An 18,914-nucleotide genomic window follows, 5' to 3' on the forward strand; every position below is an offset into this window, starting at 1 on the left:
TTATATTCAAACCTAAAGTCTTCTGCTAAAATTAACCCATAAACTCTGATATATTTACAAAACAGGTACCAACTTATGGTCACACGCCTAGACCCTAAGTCGGGGTGTGACAATGCAGCACCCACGGGCTACCTCCACAAGCGGTGAGTAACCCTAAAAAAGACAAGAAATTACATTAAATCAAAATTACACAATTTCAACCAAGCTAGAGATCGATGGTTAGAATATACTTGAACCAAAGAAAGCCACGAGCCTTTATATTTCCTATTATCTCTTCCAAGTTAACCTCTTTTCCTTCAAACACGTTTTCATTTCTCGTATTCCATAATCTCTAACAAGAGATTATGATAATCTCATGTAATGCCCGTTTTTCAACAGCTCCATGTTTTATGGTCTTGTGTGGCTCTAATAGGTCTCTAACCAAAAAAGCCGAAAATAGTGGGAACTTTCGATTTATACGATCCCAAGCCACCGCCGCTACCCCACAACCCATCATGATGTGATCCACCACCCCCACCCCCAAACACACACACACACAAGGGACACACACTATCCGTAACCCGAATATTCCTTCGTTCAAGGGCTCCCCGAGTAGAGAGTCTTTTCATTTCCGTCCTCCACGCGTGAATGTTGCACTTACTCAGAACGCATTTGCTCCACTACATAATATAGTTATTTCCCACATTTTTATTTTGACGATCGACCCTTTAACTGAGATGACGGAGAACTCACCATCTTTATCCCCTAGCCATTCCCATCGATCTGACATGTCAACCCACGCAACCACATTCATTAATTGCATACGTTTCTCCTGCTCTTCCAATTCTTGAGCTGAAGTCGGCCTTCTTTTCCATCACCAGCTCCATCCAAAACTACCTCCTGACCTCCAGAATTTCTCTTTTGACTTAACATCTTTTGTATGTTTCCAATTTGAACAAAGATGGGGAAGCGGGCTAGCTTCCTTAAGACTAAGGTTACCCGCCCAAATATCCATCCAAAAACAAATCCTTTGATCATCTCGTACTTTCCCTTTTATCAAGTCTATCAGTTTGCTACCCTCCAACTTCAGTTTATTATCTCTCCCACTTTAGTTTATTATTTCCTAGTCATTGATTATTTTTATTTCTTTTTCATGTTGTCATTTTCACTTTGGTGGGCTTGTAAAAGTTTAATGTGTAAAATTGGTTTAGTCCTTAAAAAAAGCATAAACTTTTTATTTTTGTCCTCATATAATCATTGGTTTGGTTTGTACAACTAAAAAATAATACAAATAGAAGTTGGGCTCGCAGTTAACAGTCATCGGCCTCACCCCTATAAAAACCATTAAAACGCCGTAAACAGAATACTGCTTACCCCCACTGTGGTTTGTTGGTACCGGAATTAACATTGATTGTACGGTGTGACATCACTCCCTGCCACATAATCGTCTTAACCATAATAAAAACCATAATATATATATATATATATATATATATATATATACAGGGGATGGTTCATGAGAGAAGTCATTTTATTACAAGAAATGCGAGAAGTAGATCTAAGCCACTGATATACATAATCAATTGTGTGTATTAACAATGACAATCTTGTAATAAAATGCAAAAAAATTCTGTAATAATTTAAAGAAAAAGGGCATAGTAGTCTTTGTATAAATAGTTTATATATAGTAAGAAACATATGCATTTAATTTTCCTTTTCAATTATCCTAAAAAAAACCTTCGCATGCTACATTTATTAATTGGGGAAAATACTAGTGTTTTTCATTATATAAAAAAACAAAATACAAAACAAAACGTTTTGGGGATTTCTTTGATTTTGTATAAACTATGGATTTATTTGATTTTAATTTTGATATGAAATTGGTGATTTATTTGATTTCGAATTTATATTATTAAAGGTTGTGTAGGAATATTATGCTAAGTTTGTTTATAGTCACGCTATGTGTAGGTGTTGGGTATATACCATGATTTTATGAAGGTATTTGATGATTTGTAAATATGTTTATTTTATATATGTGATGATTGGTGAATGATTTTAAATTACGCTCTGTGTGAAGGTACGATGATCTTTATAATTATTTATTTGTTTATATTATGATTTGTTAATTTAGATTGTAGGTATTTGATGACCTGTGAAGGTATAAGATGATTTATTCATATGTTCAGCCATCTTATATTATTATGAAAAATCATGCAAATAATTATTTTCCTTGGTGACAGGAATTTGATTGTTAATAAGTTAAGAAGCAACAAAGTTTTCAAGTACTAGTCAACAGGTCGTTTGAAGTTCTTGTTCATCATTGGATTGTTGAATGAGATGTGTAGGTAATTGATGACATGGTGAAGGTTATTGATGAGTTTATAGTTTTTAATTAATGTTGGTTGTGTAGGTTAACGAGGATTTTTGTAGGTGTTTTATATATATGTAGGGATATGCTGGCGGCTTATGTATATGTAGGATTTTTGTAGGTGTTTTGGTTGTGTAGGTTAACGAGTTTATATTATATGATGCATAGGTGTTTTTCATAAGTGTAGGAACAATGTAAAGATTTGTTTATGTGAAGCATGTATTATGACGTGCTTGTGTATATTATTAAGATACATGTAGGTGTTATGCATATGTGTAGGATACGCCGACAATGTATATATTATAAGTTGTGTAGGTGTTGTATGTATGTGTAGGAATATTGTCATGATTTGTGTAGGTGTTATATATTCATGACACGTTTGATTATATCATTATAATATGTGTAGGTGTATGATGATAAAGTGGGATTGTGAAACGACGAGCAACAATGATGAGTTTAAGGATAATAAATGCGGCCAAAATTTCTACTTTTGGACATAAGAAAAGATCATATATCTTAAAATGGTTCTAGTTCAGATCGACTACGTGATGAAGGATTGGGCGGAGAACGACTAGTCGTTTTCTTGGTTTTAACTAGTTCATGAGACTTAAGAAATGTTTTGTTTAAAATTTAATTGTAAGAACCTAATGTTTTGTTATTTGGCTATGACTCTTTTACGTGATTTGTAAATTTTGAACTCTTAAGTGCTAATAAAATTTTTTGGTTTAATATCATTGTTTAATAGTTTTGCAAAATTGTATAGAAAACCAATGATTAAATAGAGTATATTAGGTTTTATACAGTGAGACGAAACTTTTTAGAAACACCCAACTAAACTATACTACCTTCCATCATGCAATATATGCACTTGAAACAAATTTGTGCAGCTGAAATGCTTAAATTAAGATTTAAAATAAAGTAATAAAACATAAACAAACTAAAAATAAAAATTAAATTAGTATTTGAAACTTCCAAATTTTAAATACTTACCTTATAAAACCATTTGAAGTTTTACAAGTATACCCTTGGAATAAATTAAAAGGAAAATGGAAAAAAAGAATTTGATTGGTTGAAATCACTTCTCACATTTATTGCAATAAAATCACTTCTCTCATGAACTTAAACATATATATATATAACAGTTAGTCGTGCCCAACTCAAGAAAGGAATAACCATAAACGGTGAACGTTAACCGAGTTTAGGTGAGTTTCTAGCCCCATTTCTTGTTATGTTTTCATATATATATATATATATATATATATATATATATATATATATATAGTTGGTATCATTTAAGAACTCTAAAAAAGTTAAGAACTCTTAGGAACCTTTAAAAACCAAACATTTTTTTTATTTTTTTTATATAGTAACATTATTTAAGAGTAATTTTATCATATTTTATATAAAAAAAAGTTGATTACATATATTAATCACAAGTTTACATATATGTAAAATTTATGTACTAACAAATTTACATAAGTGTAAAACAAAACATAGATGTATATAAAAACTAATTTTCAAAATTGTAATCGTAGATATAGATATAGAAAATAATAAAACTACTCTCAAAGAACGTTAACATACAAAAATTTTTTAAAAAAATGTTAGTTTTCAATGATTCCTTCAAGTTCTTAAATAATTTAACAGTTCTATAATGATATTCATCCTATATATATATATATATATTATGGAAATAATAAGAAAAAAATTTGTAATGTGTGATTTATTATATTTTTTTCATTTGACAAAATATAACAGTAGATTTATAAAATAAAATATAAGCATGAGAGATTACATAAGTTGCCTAACTGACAACGGACACAGTTTTATTCTTCAAATTATTTTACTGTAAAACATGCTATTTTATAATTTTAAAATGGGGCATTTATATATATCTCCTTCCTAAGTTGTCTTATTACATATTCCCCTTATTAAGACCTCTAATTACATATTTCCCCAATCTATAAATCTAGATTAATTAGTTAATTTAAATGTACTTTTTATATAGATGCACTTTTTATGTTTATAAAATCCCACAAGAAGCAATAAAGAATCAGTTTATAATAATTTGGTCATAGCATTTTGTTTTTGTTTTTTAATATTAAGAGTTCTTTTATTATTTTTACTTATTTGAATAAGGGTAAATTAGTCAATTAATTAGTTAATTTAAATGAAATGAAAAAATATGTAATATATGTGGTTTAGGAAGGGGATATATGTAATTGAATATTTAGCATTGGGGAAATATGTAATAAGACAACTTAAAAATAGGATATATGTAAATGTCCCTAATATTAAAGCTTTAAAAAAGCTAATTAACTATTGATTTGTTTCACGTCCACCACTTAGCCCGCAACACAACATGGATTAATTAATGTCAAAACGGATTAGTTGGATCGTAGATAATCACCAATGCGTTGTATGTACAATGCATTTGGTGTGCACTATAATGCATTTAGTGTGTGTGTGGGAGAGGGAAAGGGAGAGAGACCGAGAAGGAGGAAAGAAAGAGAGATTCTATTAACCTAGTATAGACACTTACCTTTTACAGGAATGTTCTAGGTTTAAACTTAAAAACGAGAGTAGAATTGTTGGTATAAATTATAATAGGCATCAGTGACGAAACTTGGACTCGGGGCTGGCTTAACGTTCTCAGAGGCCCAAAACTAACAAAAATGTTGAGGCTTTTTTTATTTTCTTTTCTTTATGCGTATAGTGCTACCGTCGTGCTAGAGAGTATACAAGAATTATAGAATATAGATGATATGCCGTGATAATGGATATGAAGCAATCATCCTTAGCTTGTGGCTCATCATTGAGTTACTAATTCTAAAAAGAACTCTACTTCCAAAATCTCATAATACATATTTCATTTAAGATGGAGGCCCTATAAATCTGGAGGCCTAAAGCCGTTGTCTCATTTAGCTTACCCACGAGACGGCCCTGCTTGGACTAAGACACCAGGGGGTGGCCGGACTCAAAATGTATACATAATTTCACGAACGGAGGGGGCCGGACTCAAATTTTCTGACGAAAACGCATAAATTTACACTACGTATAAAAATTTCGGACGAAAATGGATGAATTCACACTAATACGCAAAAAAAACCCGGACGGGGGGCGGGGCCACCCGGCCCTAACTAACCTTCGCCAGTGATAGGCATTAGTTAAAAAAACAACCATTTCAATAATTCTTACACATCAATATAAATATATCTTGTTATGAGGATGAAGACCACATGAGTTCAACAAAAACGAGTTTGAATTCAAATTATATAAAAAAAAGGTATTTTAATTCAAATTATTTTCAAGTCTGACTCAAGCTGAAAAACATTTGTATTATTTTACTACAAGAATGTTAGCATGCGGCCACAAATTCAAATTATATAAAAAAAAGGTATTTTAATTCAAATTATTTTCAAGTCTGACTCAAGCTGAAAAACATTTGTATTATTTTACTACAAGAATGTTAGCATGCGGCCACAACCTTTGTAGCTATGCCAACTATCATCGGAACAAACATGCATTTAGGTTGTGTACTTGTGTTATCGAGTTGAGTTAAGAAGAGAAAGGAAAAGAATTCTATGTGTTCCCGAGTTTATTCTACAAGAGAAAGAAAAGAAAAGCTTTCATTTCCTTTCTATTCTTTTCCATTTCTTCTTTTTTTCCTATATTCTTTCTTTTCCTTTCAATTCTTTCCATTTCGAAAAGAAAAAGATTCATTACTTTTTTTTTATTTATTTCCCTACTTTCATGTTGTGTACTTGTGTTATCGAGTTGAGTTAAGAAGAGAAAGGAAAAGAATTCTATGTGTTCCCGAGTTTATTCTACAAGAGAAAGAAAAGAAAAGCTTTCATTTCCTTTCTATTCTTTTCCATTTCTTCTTTTTTTCCTATATTCTTTCTTTTCCTTTCAATTCTTTCCATTTCGAAAAGAAAAAGATTCATTACTTTTTTTTTATTTATTTCCCTACTTTCATTTCCTTTTTTTCCTTTAATGAATCTTAAGAACACAAAATAATGTTTCTTTCATTCCAAAAAAACTTGGGAACGCACCAACTCTTTTATTTCCTTTCAGTTCTTTTCCTTTCCTCCATCTAATGAGACTCAGGAGCGCTTCATTTTCACTTTCTTTCCGAATTTTTTTCAAAATGGTGTGTATTTACAAAAAAAAAAAAAAGAAAAACGGGGAAAGTAAAAAAAAAAAAGGTAAACGGTGTATCCTGCCACCAGATGATTAGGAACAATGGTGATTAGGATCCTCAATTGGCAGGCGATGTTCAATCATTGGGACCTATTCCTTCCATGCCAATGGAGGATTAGGAACAACACTTTAAAACCCAGTTTTTATTCCGTTATCTTCAAACTTAGCCGACCCCAATTTGGCATTCGTTTTAGAGTCAATAAACAATATTAGGGGTGGAAAATATGACCCGTTGGTTGTATTAAAATGTATATAATGGGTCAAACTAAAAAAAGAAAATGATTGAAACGGGTCAAAACGGGCTGACATTTCTCGAGATTTTTTATGCAAAGAGAAAAACGGAGAAAACTTTTTAGTATTTTTACTTTTTTAGTTTTTGATTTATATTTCAAGTAACATTTTAATTTTTTTTGAATTTTTTAATGAGGGTTTTTTGAAATATCAACCCATTTTGACCCATTTCAAAAACCACTCATTAAAAAATTAAAAATAATAATAAAAAAAATCATAACTCGAAATATAAATCAAAAATAAAAAAGTAAAAGTATTAAAAAGTTTCATTTGTTTTCTCGTTCCATAATATAATAATAAAAAAAAACTTTCAAGAAATGTCAACCCGTTTTGACCCGTTTCAATCAAATTCCTTTTTTTAGTTTGACCCATTGGACCCATTATATACATTTTAATACAACCCACGGGTCATATTTGTCACCCCTAATATTGTTTATTGACTCTAAAACGAATGCCAAATTGGGGTCGGCTAAGTTTGAAGATAACGGAATAAAAACGGGGTTTTAAAGTGTTGTTCCTAATCCTCCATTGGCATGGAAGGAATAGGTCCCAAATGATTGAACCTCTCCTGTCAATAGAGGATCCTAATCACCATTGTTCCTAATCCTCTGGTGGCAGGAAATGATACACCGTTTACCTCTTTTTTTTTTACTTTCCCCGTTTTCCTTTTTTTTGTGTAAATACACACTATTTAGAAAAAAAAATTCCTTTCTTTCCTCTTTTTCTTTCTTTTCTTTTCCGTTCAGTTCTTTCCAATTTGGAAAGAATACAAACTCATCCATTGACCCTTCATTTGCCTTGTTTTTTCTTTTCTTTCCTTTAATGAAATTCGGGAACATACATTTCCTTGTTTTTTTTCCTTTCATTCGTTTAATGAAACTCGGGAACACAACACTCCACTTATAATTTTTCTCCATTTGCTTTCCTTTCTTTCGTTTAATGAGACTCGGGAACATCGATGGCAAGTCCTTTATAGGCTTTTTAATTGTTTGACCAAACAAACTCTATAGCCATGACATATCATTGCCAGAGTGTTTCATTGTGGTGGAAAATACAAAACACCAAAATGAAAACTTAGTATTATACAAAGATGTATTAGTTAACTGCATATTGAAAACTCGATAATACTATTTTTGATGCAACAAACAATACGAGTCATATTACAATAAACAATATGAGTCATATTACAGGGTTTGGTCAGTCGCATTAAGGAAAGCACGAGATAGGCAAACGATAAGGCAACATCGGACTTTGTAAGTAAAGAACTTTCAATTGTATGGTTTAGTATGTTGTTTATATGTGTAGGTGAAAATGCCCCGGACCCAATTTGTTACATTAAAAGTTGAAAATTTTAGTATATTGAAGACGGTTCTAGTTATTTTAACTCTTTTAAACTAAAAAAAAAGTGGGTTAGGGTCATTTGACCCCTTTAATTGTCCCGAAACCACTTTAGAAGACTTAAAATATTCAACATTTAGTTTAAATGGGTCAAAATATACCAAACAAGCCCCTAGTCTTTAAACATATTTTGTTAAGATTTTTAATACAGTAGGAGAAATGGAGAATCAAGAAAATTTCTTAAACCCTACTAGAATATATGTGTATTTAGATGTAAAGTATACACACCAAGCAAGAAACACATCAAGGACACAAACCCAAAACACCTTAACACCTAAGAATATAATCAAGGACACAAACCCAAAACACCTTAACACCTAAGAATATAAATGGCTTTCGGTGGTGCTCATTTGCTAATGTGTAGGAAATGCATGGAACAAAGACCCTGTGAATGCAAGATTAACCCACCGGCCACCACACACTTGTTGAATGGCTTATGTAATAACACTTTGATCTCTCTTAATATGTAAGAGCCCACCTATTGTCGCATCATAATATTGTTCGTTTTGGCGGGACGTACAGCCTCACGGTAGCTTTTGGTTGCTCTGGTGAAGACTACCGCCTCAGAATAGAACTGTGGAGTTCAATTCTCATCCACTACCATTAAACACCAAAAACGTGTTATGATGGGGAATGTACTCCACCTCCTTATAGAGAATGCTTAGTTCTCCTCCCCAACCGATGTGGGATGTCACATAATATGATATCATGCATACCTGTTTAATAATTAAAAGAACAAAATTTAATCATAATGAGTTGCAAATTTAAGATATGTTAGCGGTCCATATATAGCTGCACCTTAAACTATGAAACAACTTAAAATATGTTCACATGAGGATTGTAAGGTGTCACCCGAAAGCTACAATCACGTGTATCAAACAAACTGATTAGCTGTTTGTGGCTATTCTATATTACAAGTCTGAGTTGTAAGCAACACAAAGAAAGAGACAACCCCTAACCTGACCCCCCCCCCCCCCCTCTTCCCATCTCTCTCTCTCTTTAATATGCTTTATTTCTTGTTGTTACACAATCAATAGAGACTCTTAAGAGTTCAAAGGCTCCTCTCACTAGTATCTTACTTGAATCTTTGCTACTTCCAAAAAGGTCAGAAACCCTAATTATTCTTTTCTTCAGCTTCTTCTCCAGTTTTGCAAATTATTTCCCACAAAAGGTCAAACACATGGTTCATATAATCACCGGTTAATTTGATATGATTTTCCAGTAGGGTATTCCACGTAAAGTTTACTCGATTGCATCTTCTAATTTATATACGTACTTTCTAGCTTCCGCCGTATACATATATATGATCTTATGAACTTATTAATTTGATATACGACTAGCTTTGTGTTCTTTATCGTCGTCTGCTTCAAGCAAATGAATATGTACATGATGACACATGTTACATTGGAGCCATGCAATTTCTAAATATGTATATATTTAATTGCAGGTTGGAATTTTAACAACACAAAGTTCAATTCAATGGACAAGTTTGTTCAACCATACGATAAAGAATGCATGAAAATGGCTATGTTAAAGCATGAGCAAACCTTCAAAGAGCAGGTATATATATATACATGATACATATATGATTTCTGTTTATAAAAGATCGATTATAAAAAAATATGGTATTAATTAGTTTTATGTTTATAAGGTATATGAACTTCATAGACTATATCAAACCCAGAAGATGCTAATGAAGAACATACAAAAGAGCAGAAATAATTATAAAGAAAACATATGCTTCAGTAGTTATCAAGAACAGAAGAACAAAACTGATTTGGAACAGCCTGCAACAACTAATGATTATGATCATGTTACAGAAACATTAAATGGTGATCAAGATTTCGAGGAAGACGAGAGCGAAATCGAGCTCACGTTGGCCCCAACAAGTTTCAACCGTAGGAGGAGGAGAAGCATGACTAATAAACCTGAATCATCAGATTCGGTCCCGGGATTTTCTTCGTCTTCGTCAGGATCGATTAATATACAGAAAGTAGAGATATCTACAAGAGAGAATTCAAGTTTTTTAAGTGGCAACAGAGATAGATCACTCAAACAGCCTCCATGGATGTATCAAGTTCTAAGTTTGAACATGACTTGATATAAAAAGATTAATAATTAAGAAAAGTTGAATTCAAGAAAATGATGGGTATATTTCAAGATCTTTAATTTCTATGGTTTTACTTTTCTACTTAATTATGATCAACTTATCGTTTGTTTGTGTGATATATTCTAGCTTCCCCCCCCCCCCCCCCCCCTTTTTTTTTCATTTTATTTTAGTTGAGTTTAGCTTTTAGAAGGTGTCTCTTCTTCATATCTCTCATGCTACCATAACTTGTACACCCGGTGCATCAAAACTTGAAAAATTGACTAATTTGGCCTTTTTTGATAATGTAATTTGTCTCCCTAATGTTTTTTAAGTATGGTGTTTAGGTACTAGACTTGTATTTCTAGATTTTTTTTAGAGCTTTTGATATGCTTATAAGCAAGTTTGTCAAGCAAACTTCATAGAGTTTCATCAAATTTACTGTTTGGCAACTTTGCGTCTTTATGTTGAGCCATTAAGATATTTAGAAGATTAAGAGGTAGCATCTTAATCGATCAGCATCATTCTAAAACTTGCATGTTAAGAGGCGTTTATATATTACCCAGTGCGATGCGTCTTTTAAATGAATAAAACACACTACTTCTGACCAATTCAGATGTACCCTAATAATAGAATCACTAAGAGGCTACCAAATGTCTTGTTCTTAAAACGAAACGGTAACAATGAAAGTTATGTTGAAATACCGGTTTCATATCTTTGGAAAAACAACTGGTTTTCTTGTAACCGAGTCCCTCTAGCTTTATGTTGTATGGTGATAAAGTTTCTATGGCATGCGTTATCCGCAACAGATATTTATGTCGAAGTCTTTAGGTTTTGCTCGTATTATTGTTGAAAGTAATTGATGATACATGCATGGCCATGGTGGGTGTGGCCCTACTCAGAACCACATCTCATGATGGAACACAAGTAACAAAAACATGTCACCAATGTGGATAAGTGGAATCAATAAGTTTAGAAAGGGCCAAATTTTGTTCAGCTTGTGTATAGGTTTAAATCGGTGTATTTGTTCTTTTTTTTTGACCGGCAGAGACTTTACTAAAAAAACGATGAATTTGACAAGAAGCCGAAAACAAAACAAACAATTTACATCAAGTGGAGAGTGTTTTTTAACCACTCGTCCTAAGAAAATAAAACCTTACGGTTCCAATGAGCATACCATAAATACGAATAATATAAAATAGAGTCAAATATCTCTATATATGTTCCTTAGCTTGGATGGTTGAAAGATGAATGTGCACTTTGCAAGCAGACCAAGCTAGCTAGTTGCTATGTAATTGAGTTTAAACATTAAATATACATATCATTTCATTTTTAATAAAAATACATATAATCCCCCCCCCCCCCCCCCGCCCCGGCCCTAACAATAGTCATGCTCTTGTTACATACTTGCTATATTCGTTCAGATGCTAACACCAAATTATTCCAACTTTTTCAAAAAGTGACACCAATAAAAGATTCGTCTCTGATAATCATCCTCCAGGTTAAAGAGGTTTTCGGTTGTACGTCTTAATAGATTAATTAAGGAAGTTTTCAATGGTGGAATCTGAATGGATTATCACGGTCATATTGTACGTGTGATGAACTGATGATTGTTAGAGTCGCTTTTCGTTTAAAACAAATAAAAGCAAGTATTAGATACTAGCTAGATTACATTAAAAAATCTTCTGGATCACTTAGCCCTTGTACTAACAAGTTAAGATCGCCACTCGTGTATTTTGTTAAAGTGTTGTAATTTCTAGATATTCAAAAGAGCAAAATGGTCAACTAATGGTTTTCCATGTTTAGGAAGACATCATATCATCTTGCATGTGTTTCCTGGGAGATATAGAATATAAAGCTTGAAGTCAATTATTGTTACCCTTTTTTAAATAATGGAGACATGCTGTAGAGTTTTTCTTATTAGATGCCTTTTGAATTAAATACTAAAATCGGAAAGCAAGGGGGGAAGAATCATATCCAAAGCCAAAAAAAATATGTCGTCTTTCAGGTACATATTCATTGGTTTATATTATTTAGAATATCTTACATAATTAATACTAATATTTAAAAGTATATGTATTTCTATAGTTTATCAATTGTAATGCTTTAACATTTGTTATCAAACTAATTAATTACTAATCTATATATATAACTGAACTGATACAAACTAATATCTTTAGCCTTTAACAAAAAAAAAAAAACTTTTTTACGTCGGAAAAGACAAGTAAAAGGAAAAATAAATAAGAAACACAATATTCATTGTTTTGTTAAATACGAAATATTTAGCATGTTTTATATACAAGCAATTAATATAAGTTTAAGGATAAGCATACCCAGCTAATACCTAATATTCTTCAAATATCACCAACCAAGTTGGTGATTATTTATTATATGTATTAATTGTTTATTACTTTATATTTGTTAATTATTTTTTATTGCTTCTCCAACATTACGGAGAGTCGCCCTCATATTTTGTCTGCACTATATCGCCACTAGATTCCCTTACATAGTTACATGTAATGATCAGTGACACACCCTGTTCAATCTCTATATTTTATGTATATGCAACCAAATTTAATTAAGAATATTCATTAAATATAAGGTGTACACATCTTTGTACAATAATCGACAAATAAACGATTGTGGAAACACACATTGATACTATATTTTAAAATTTGGTATTTAGTGGGATAATAATTTTTAAAATGATTTTTTTGTAAATTTTGAAAATTGTAACTAGAGAACTTATACTTAAAACTAGTAAGGGGGCCAATCCTACGCAACATCGACCTCTTAACACTCAAAAACCAGGCCATATGTTTTAAGAGGGTGGGGGGCAAAGCCATGGGCGCTAGGTAGTCCATTAACGCTATGCATATCTCCTTTTTGTGGGTGGTGGGCCATCTTCAACGGTCAAAAAAAAATAATTTAAATTTTTTAAAACATTTATATACACCACATTTTACAAACTATACCACACATTATTCACCATATTTCTATTACTTCTCTTCCCTACATTTTTACAAAATATGGACTTGTACTTCGACTCTTCGCAGTCCAACTATTTGTACCTCGACTCTCATCTTATTTAGAATTTCAAAAAGACGTGATATTTGTTGCGGTTTGAGCGTCGGCCTAGTTTTTAGTCGAAAAATGTGAAGCTCACAACCATGTATAAGAGTAAAAGACGACATTCGCTTCAACAGGATAATGGAGGTGCTTATGACCTTTTGATGAAAGATTATTTTTCTTAAGACCTGCTATATGATAATAGACATTTTCAATGCCGTTTTCAAATGGGTTACCAATTATTCTTATGAATTGTTGGTGATTTAGAAAGCAAGTTCAAATATTTCCAACCTAAGGATGTGAGACATAAACTAGGATTTTTAGCTTTGAAAAAATTCACGGTCATTTTTCGTCAATTGGCACACAGAACTTCGAGCGACATAATGGACAATTATTAAAGATGTCGAAAAAAGTTGGCTCGGCGAACTCTTTAATATTTGTGCAAAGGTATTATTATTTTTGTGTTTATTTTCATTATTGTAATTGTTATTATTAGGTGTCACTGATCATTACGAAAAGAGATAATTTGATGAATCTAACACTCGATGAAATACAAAAAATATACGATGTCTATCAACAACTACACTGTTTTCCTATGTTGCTTGGTAGTCTTGATGGAACACATTTGGAGCGGCACGCTTGTCCAACGAGTTGGTGATCATGATTGAAGCAGTCGCATCACATATGATCATTGGATTTCGCATGAATATTTTGGTTTGACGGACGAAAACAACGATATCATTGTTGTACAGTTATATCAAGTTTTCAACAACGTCATATACTGAGTTGCACCCAGGTCATTATATTATGCAAATGATGTAGAGTACAATTACAGATCTTATCTAGGCGACTTTATATTCCGAAGTGTGTCACGTCATTGAGTAGTTTTTCATGCCCAAACGATAATAAGCGTAATCTTTTCAAGAAAAAACATGAGTTGCAGAAAGTATTATCAGATGCGCATTCGTGGTATTCATGAAACAATGGAGCATCTTTACCTAACCGGCACGTATACAACACAAGAAAATATTAAGAAACATTATATATACTTACAATATCTTACATAGTATGATGTTGAAGGACTCGGCAGATCCATTTGTAAACACCATTACGATATTGCCAAACCGCTGACTGTATTATTAAGAAGCGATGAGAAACTAGCTATATTATTGAAAACATGAAATAGGGGCACACTTTTAAATCTTCGATTGGGGTTGAAAGAACATATATGATTGATTCACGAAAACTATGACAAACGACTTAAATAATTGTATTTTTTAGCAGTTCGTTTAATCTTATTATTCTACTAAAAAAACCCGTTGTAGTGTTTTATTTTTACTATACATTGTTTTATTAAAATTATATTTTACATTAAAAGAATGTATACTTAATTTAAAGATAATGCTAGTTAACGCTAGTTAATCCATAACGCTCAAATTGGTTGGTGTGTTTGTTAAAGCAGCACAAGCTAAATGGCACTACATGATGTTTTAACTAGAACATGGTGCGAATTAGCGTACAATACATAGCCTAACAGTAACTTATATGGATGTGTGTAGGAATATGTTACTTTTTTCCCCTTTAAATCTGATTAATTTGACCTGGACCTAGACAAAGACATCATCATCATCATCATCATCGTACTCAGTATATCCCACCAATAGCAATGCTATGGTAGGGTCTGAGGAGCATAAGATGTAGACAGCCTTACCTCTATCCCATAGGGATAGAGAGGCTGCTTCCGGTGAGACCCCCGGCTCGATAGTTGTTTTGCATCAAGCCTTGGACATGTGACATGTGACATTTTTTTCCTTGACAAGATCCTCGTTCACTCTACAGCAGAACAATGCATAGAATCATACTACAACATATTACCGAAGATAAAACACTAGTTTATACCTATGTGGCTATGTAATTAAAAAAGCGGACGCAGGAGGTCAATGGCCTAGTGTATTGGCCCCGTGACTGTTGATGGATTGGGCTCACGAAATAACATTAGACCAACGTTATATGAAGATGGTTCGAGGGGGCTTAGGTGACTACGAAAAAGGCTAGGAGCGGAGGCTTGGTTATTTCTTTTTGGGTTTTTTATTTTACAACTCTTTAAATTTATTTCTGTATGTTTATTTATTTCGTTTCCAGTTTGAATTTGGTATAAAACTAAATTAACTGAGAGCTTAGCTTAATATAGTAAAAGTGGATACTATCACATAAAACAAAGCAAAAATTGTGGAAGAAATTGAAATATAATATGGTTATTTTGTAGTTCTAATCTAGTTATCAAACGGCTTTTAGCATAGGAGTATTAACGTATAAATAGTGATGTTCCTTTTATGCAGTTGAGCCACGTTCAAGTCTTGTAGTAAACAATCATGTAGATTTAGGAATAGAATTAATTATGGGTGAGCGAGTTAGTGGTTCTTATACAAAAACACTTAATCTAATTGATTCTTTGAAATGCATTTTTTATTAACACATTAGAAATTTTGTCTTTTCACATGACTTTTAGTTATTGCAATTGAATTATATTCTCTTTATGTAAAAAGCTTTCAATCATGTCAAGTTTCCGATGACCGTGTAAGTAGTAGTCGCTTCTAACTCGTTGTTGGTAGACGGTTGTTTACTCAAGCTTCACTTCCTGATTAATTGAAATTGTTGTTTCTTTCATTAAGAATTCTACACAAACACGATTTAGAAAATATGAATTGCCGACGTGAGTGAGTATGCAAACATGGTCAAATGCTAGAAGTAAGCAACACATAAACCAGAACACATTATGCTTTTATACCTGAAGCCGAAGGGTGACGCGGCATGGTGGATAAATGATACTATGGTTGTGGATTTAATTTTTTGAGTATATGTAGAAATTATTTGCATGTTTTCTAAAGTTGGACACTTCAGATGTTCTAAAGAGCTAATAAAGGTTCTTCCTTTTATTTTAATGTGTGAATTCAAGTGCATTTTTCTGTTACAGAAAATTAGAGGTGCAAACTTGTGCATACTGCATATATATGGTCATCACTATATGATCTTGAAAGCTTTTCGTTTTCAAGTTCCGGGAGACATAACAAGGTTATTTATTATACAAGTAATTCTAGAATGGAAACCGGACGTGTCAATGTAGTCATGTCACGCTCTCTTTAACAAGCCAAAATAATTCCAACTGAATTTAAAAAAAAGGACGTTTGAAAGTGAACATAGCATTGGAGAGGGAAACAATAGATACGTTTGAAGGACAGGTAAAAGTTTGATGTGGTAGTTGACGTGACACTATTGTGAGTGCTTGAAGAGGGATGCATTGAAGAGGTTCTTATACAACATTGAAAAGATTATGTAGATTTACTCCACCAAAATGTCAAGAACATTAAAAAGAATAGTTGCTTACCAAGTGTATGTTTGGACAACAACGAAAACCTTCTTTAATTTGATTTATTCGGATAAAATTCCCGTATATTGCATGTTCAACTCATGTACAGTTTCAAGCTCAAGCTGAGATTACTTCAACTTTTCTTTTTTAAGAGAATAACACATAATTTTGTAGAGTGGTTAAAGTGGTTAACGGTTGTACTTGTACGGTTGTACCTCATGGGGGTAAAGTTTTAACCTTTTTTTTCTTTTCTTAATTTGTATTGAGATTTACCATAGTTACTCAAAAAATTAAGCTAAACCAGTTAAGAGAAGAAATATATAAATTTTAACAACTATACGCGATCCAAATCCTAAAATATGGTGAAACATCCGACAAAACGAAAAGGAGAAAATATTAATCAACACCTGCTTCATTCCTAATCCATTTTGTCGCCACCCATTTCTAGCCTTTGATTACAGGGCAGCTCCCATGAAGCGATGTCTGCGATCAAGAACCATCAAACTTTATTAAACCGCACTAAATTATTAAGCCCGTAAAAACAAAACAGTTAATTAGAACTTCTAATAACCAAAAACGAACTTACCTGGTCAATGGTACCATTCGGGTACAATGAATAAAACAAAAGCCCGTCACCATTCTGAAATAATACAAGTTTTTGGTCAGTTGATACGACCCTTAATAGAAAATGGGTCAACCGAGCATGACCCATTAAAAGGTGGTTGACTTGTTAACGTATTTAAGAGTTTCTGAAAAAGTTACTATTTTGGTTATGAGATGAAAATTGCTAAAATTTTAAGTTTAGAGTTGAATATTTTGATCTTCAATTTTTCGTAACGATTTTATTATATTAGTTCGAAACGGGCCATTATCTGATTATTCTCATTCGTTTTTTCTAATCTCGACTCAAGTTTGTTACTTGTGAATAAGAGATAAATACACAAGAAAATATTCAAATTACAAAAATGTTTCATATGAGTCAAGAGTAAGTAATTGTTTAAATTATTAGTCACTCGATATTACGCAGATTCGTAAATGAACATAAAACTGACCCATCCTGAAACTTGCCTCAAATTGAAACATGGTTTCTCCACCTTCTTCAACATCAGATATTCAGATAGATACAACAAGAAAGAAGCAATCTGCAAACAAGTCAAACTGAAGTTAAAATTATAACCGCAAGAAAGAAGCAATCTGCAATCAAGAAACAAGTCAAATTTGTTGATTAATTGTTATTGGCTACTCAATTTGCCATAAAATGATGCAAGTTAATTTTTATTTTACGTTAGCATAGATTATTTAACGTCTCATAATTGCAACAGAGCAAAGCATAATATATATATTATACATTCAAGTAATATTGTCATGTAAAAACCTATAGCAAAATAATATGGATATTTCGTTGAATATTAGATAATTAATACTACCACAAGTTGTGATGGCTTAAGCTAAATTCTAAGACAATATTATAAAAATATATTTTACAACTTATTTTTCCAACATCTTTCAAATTGAAGGTCTTTTTACCTGTTAACTAATTTAACTTATGCTGATCACAAACTGATCAATTTTAGATTTTCCTGTTACCAACTTATGTTGGGAGATAACACTAAACTAGAGGAGCAAACGAGCTCGAATAGATAGAAAGCTCCAATAAAGCTCATTCGAGCCTTGTCTTATTAGTTTTACCTATTTTGTACTTCTATGTATTAATTTCACACTTCAATACCGAGCTCGAGCCGAGCATTGGCTGTTTAACATTTTCTCAAAAATATATAAAAATAGTTAAAAATGTACTTAAACTAATTACCAAATAATAAACGAGCCGAGCCTGAGCCAAGCTTGAACTTGAAAAAACAACTCACGAACCAAGCTCAAGCTTTAGAAAGAAAAAACTCAAAACGAACCGAGCTCTGCTCAACTCATTTACACCCCTAAATTAAACTAGAGCGGGAGTCTTGTTAACGTTATCTAAATCTATAGATGTTGTAAAGCTCAACGCCAAATTATACATCCCTAATCACTATAATTCATGCATTTTCAAAAAGATTCAAGCTGAAGCGGAGATTAGTTCAACTTAACTGGTTAAAAGAATATCAGACAATTTTTAAAAGTGGTTAACGGCTGTACCTCATGGGGTGTAAAGTTTTTAA

The 18,914-nt window shown here is 32.3% G+C and overlaps 1 long non-coding RNA gene across 1 annotated transcript; it reads left to right on the forward strand.

Annotated features, from left to right (window-relative positions):
- The first annotated feature begins 9,188 nt into the window (after positions 1–9,188).
- On the forward strand, positions 9,189–10,394 carry LOC143607353 (uncharacterized). Its single transcript, XR_013148955.1, has 3 exons — positions 9,189–9,343; positions 9,687–9,799; positions 9,891–10,394. It is a non-coding gene; the product is annotated as an uncharacterized LOC143607353 (long non-coding RNA).
- The last annotated feature ends 8,520 nt before the right edge of the window (positions 10,395–18,914 follow it).

The sequence above is a fragment of the Bidens hawaiensis genome, unplaced genomic scaffold, assembly GCF_021521415.1.
Source record: "Bidens hawaiensis isolate Kalapana, Puna unplaced genomic scaffold, B.hawaiensis_p1.1 tig00081485_1, whole genome shotgun sequence".
NCBI lineage: Eukaryota > Viridiplantae > Streptophyta > Magnoliopsida > Asterales > Asteraceae > Bidens > Bidens hawaiensis.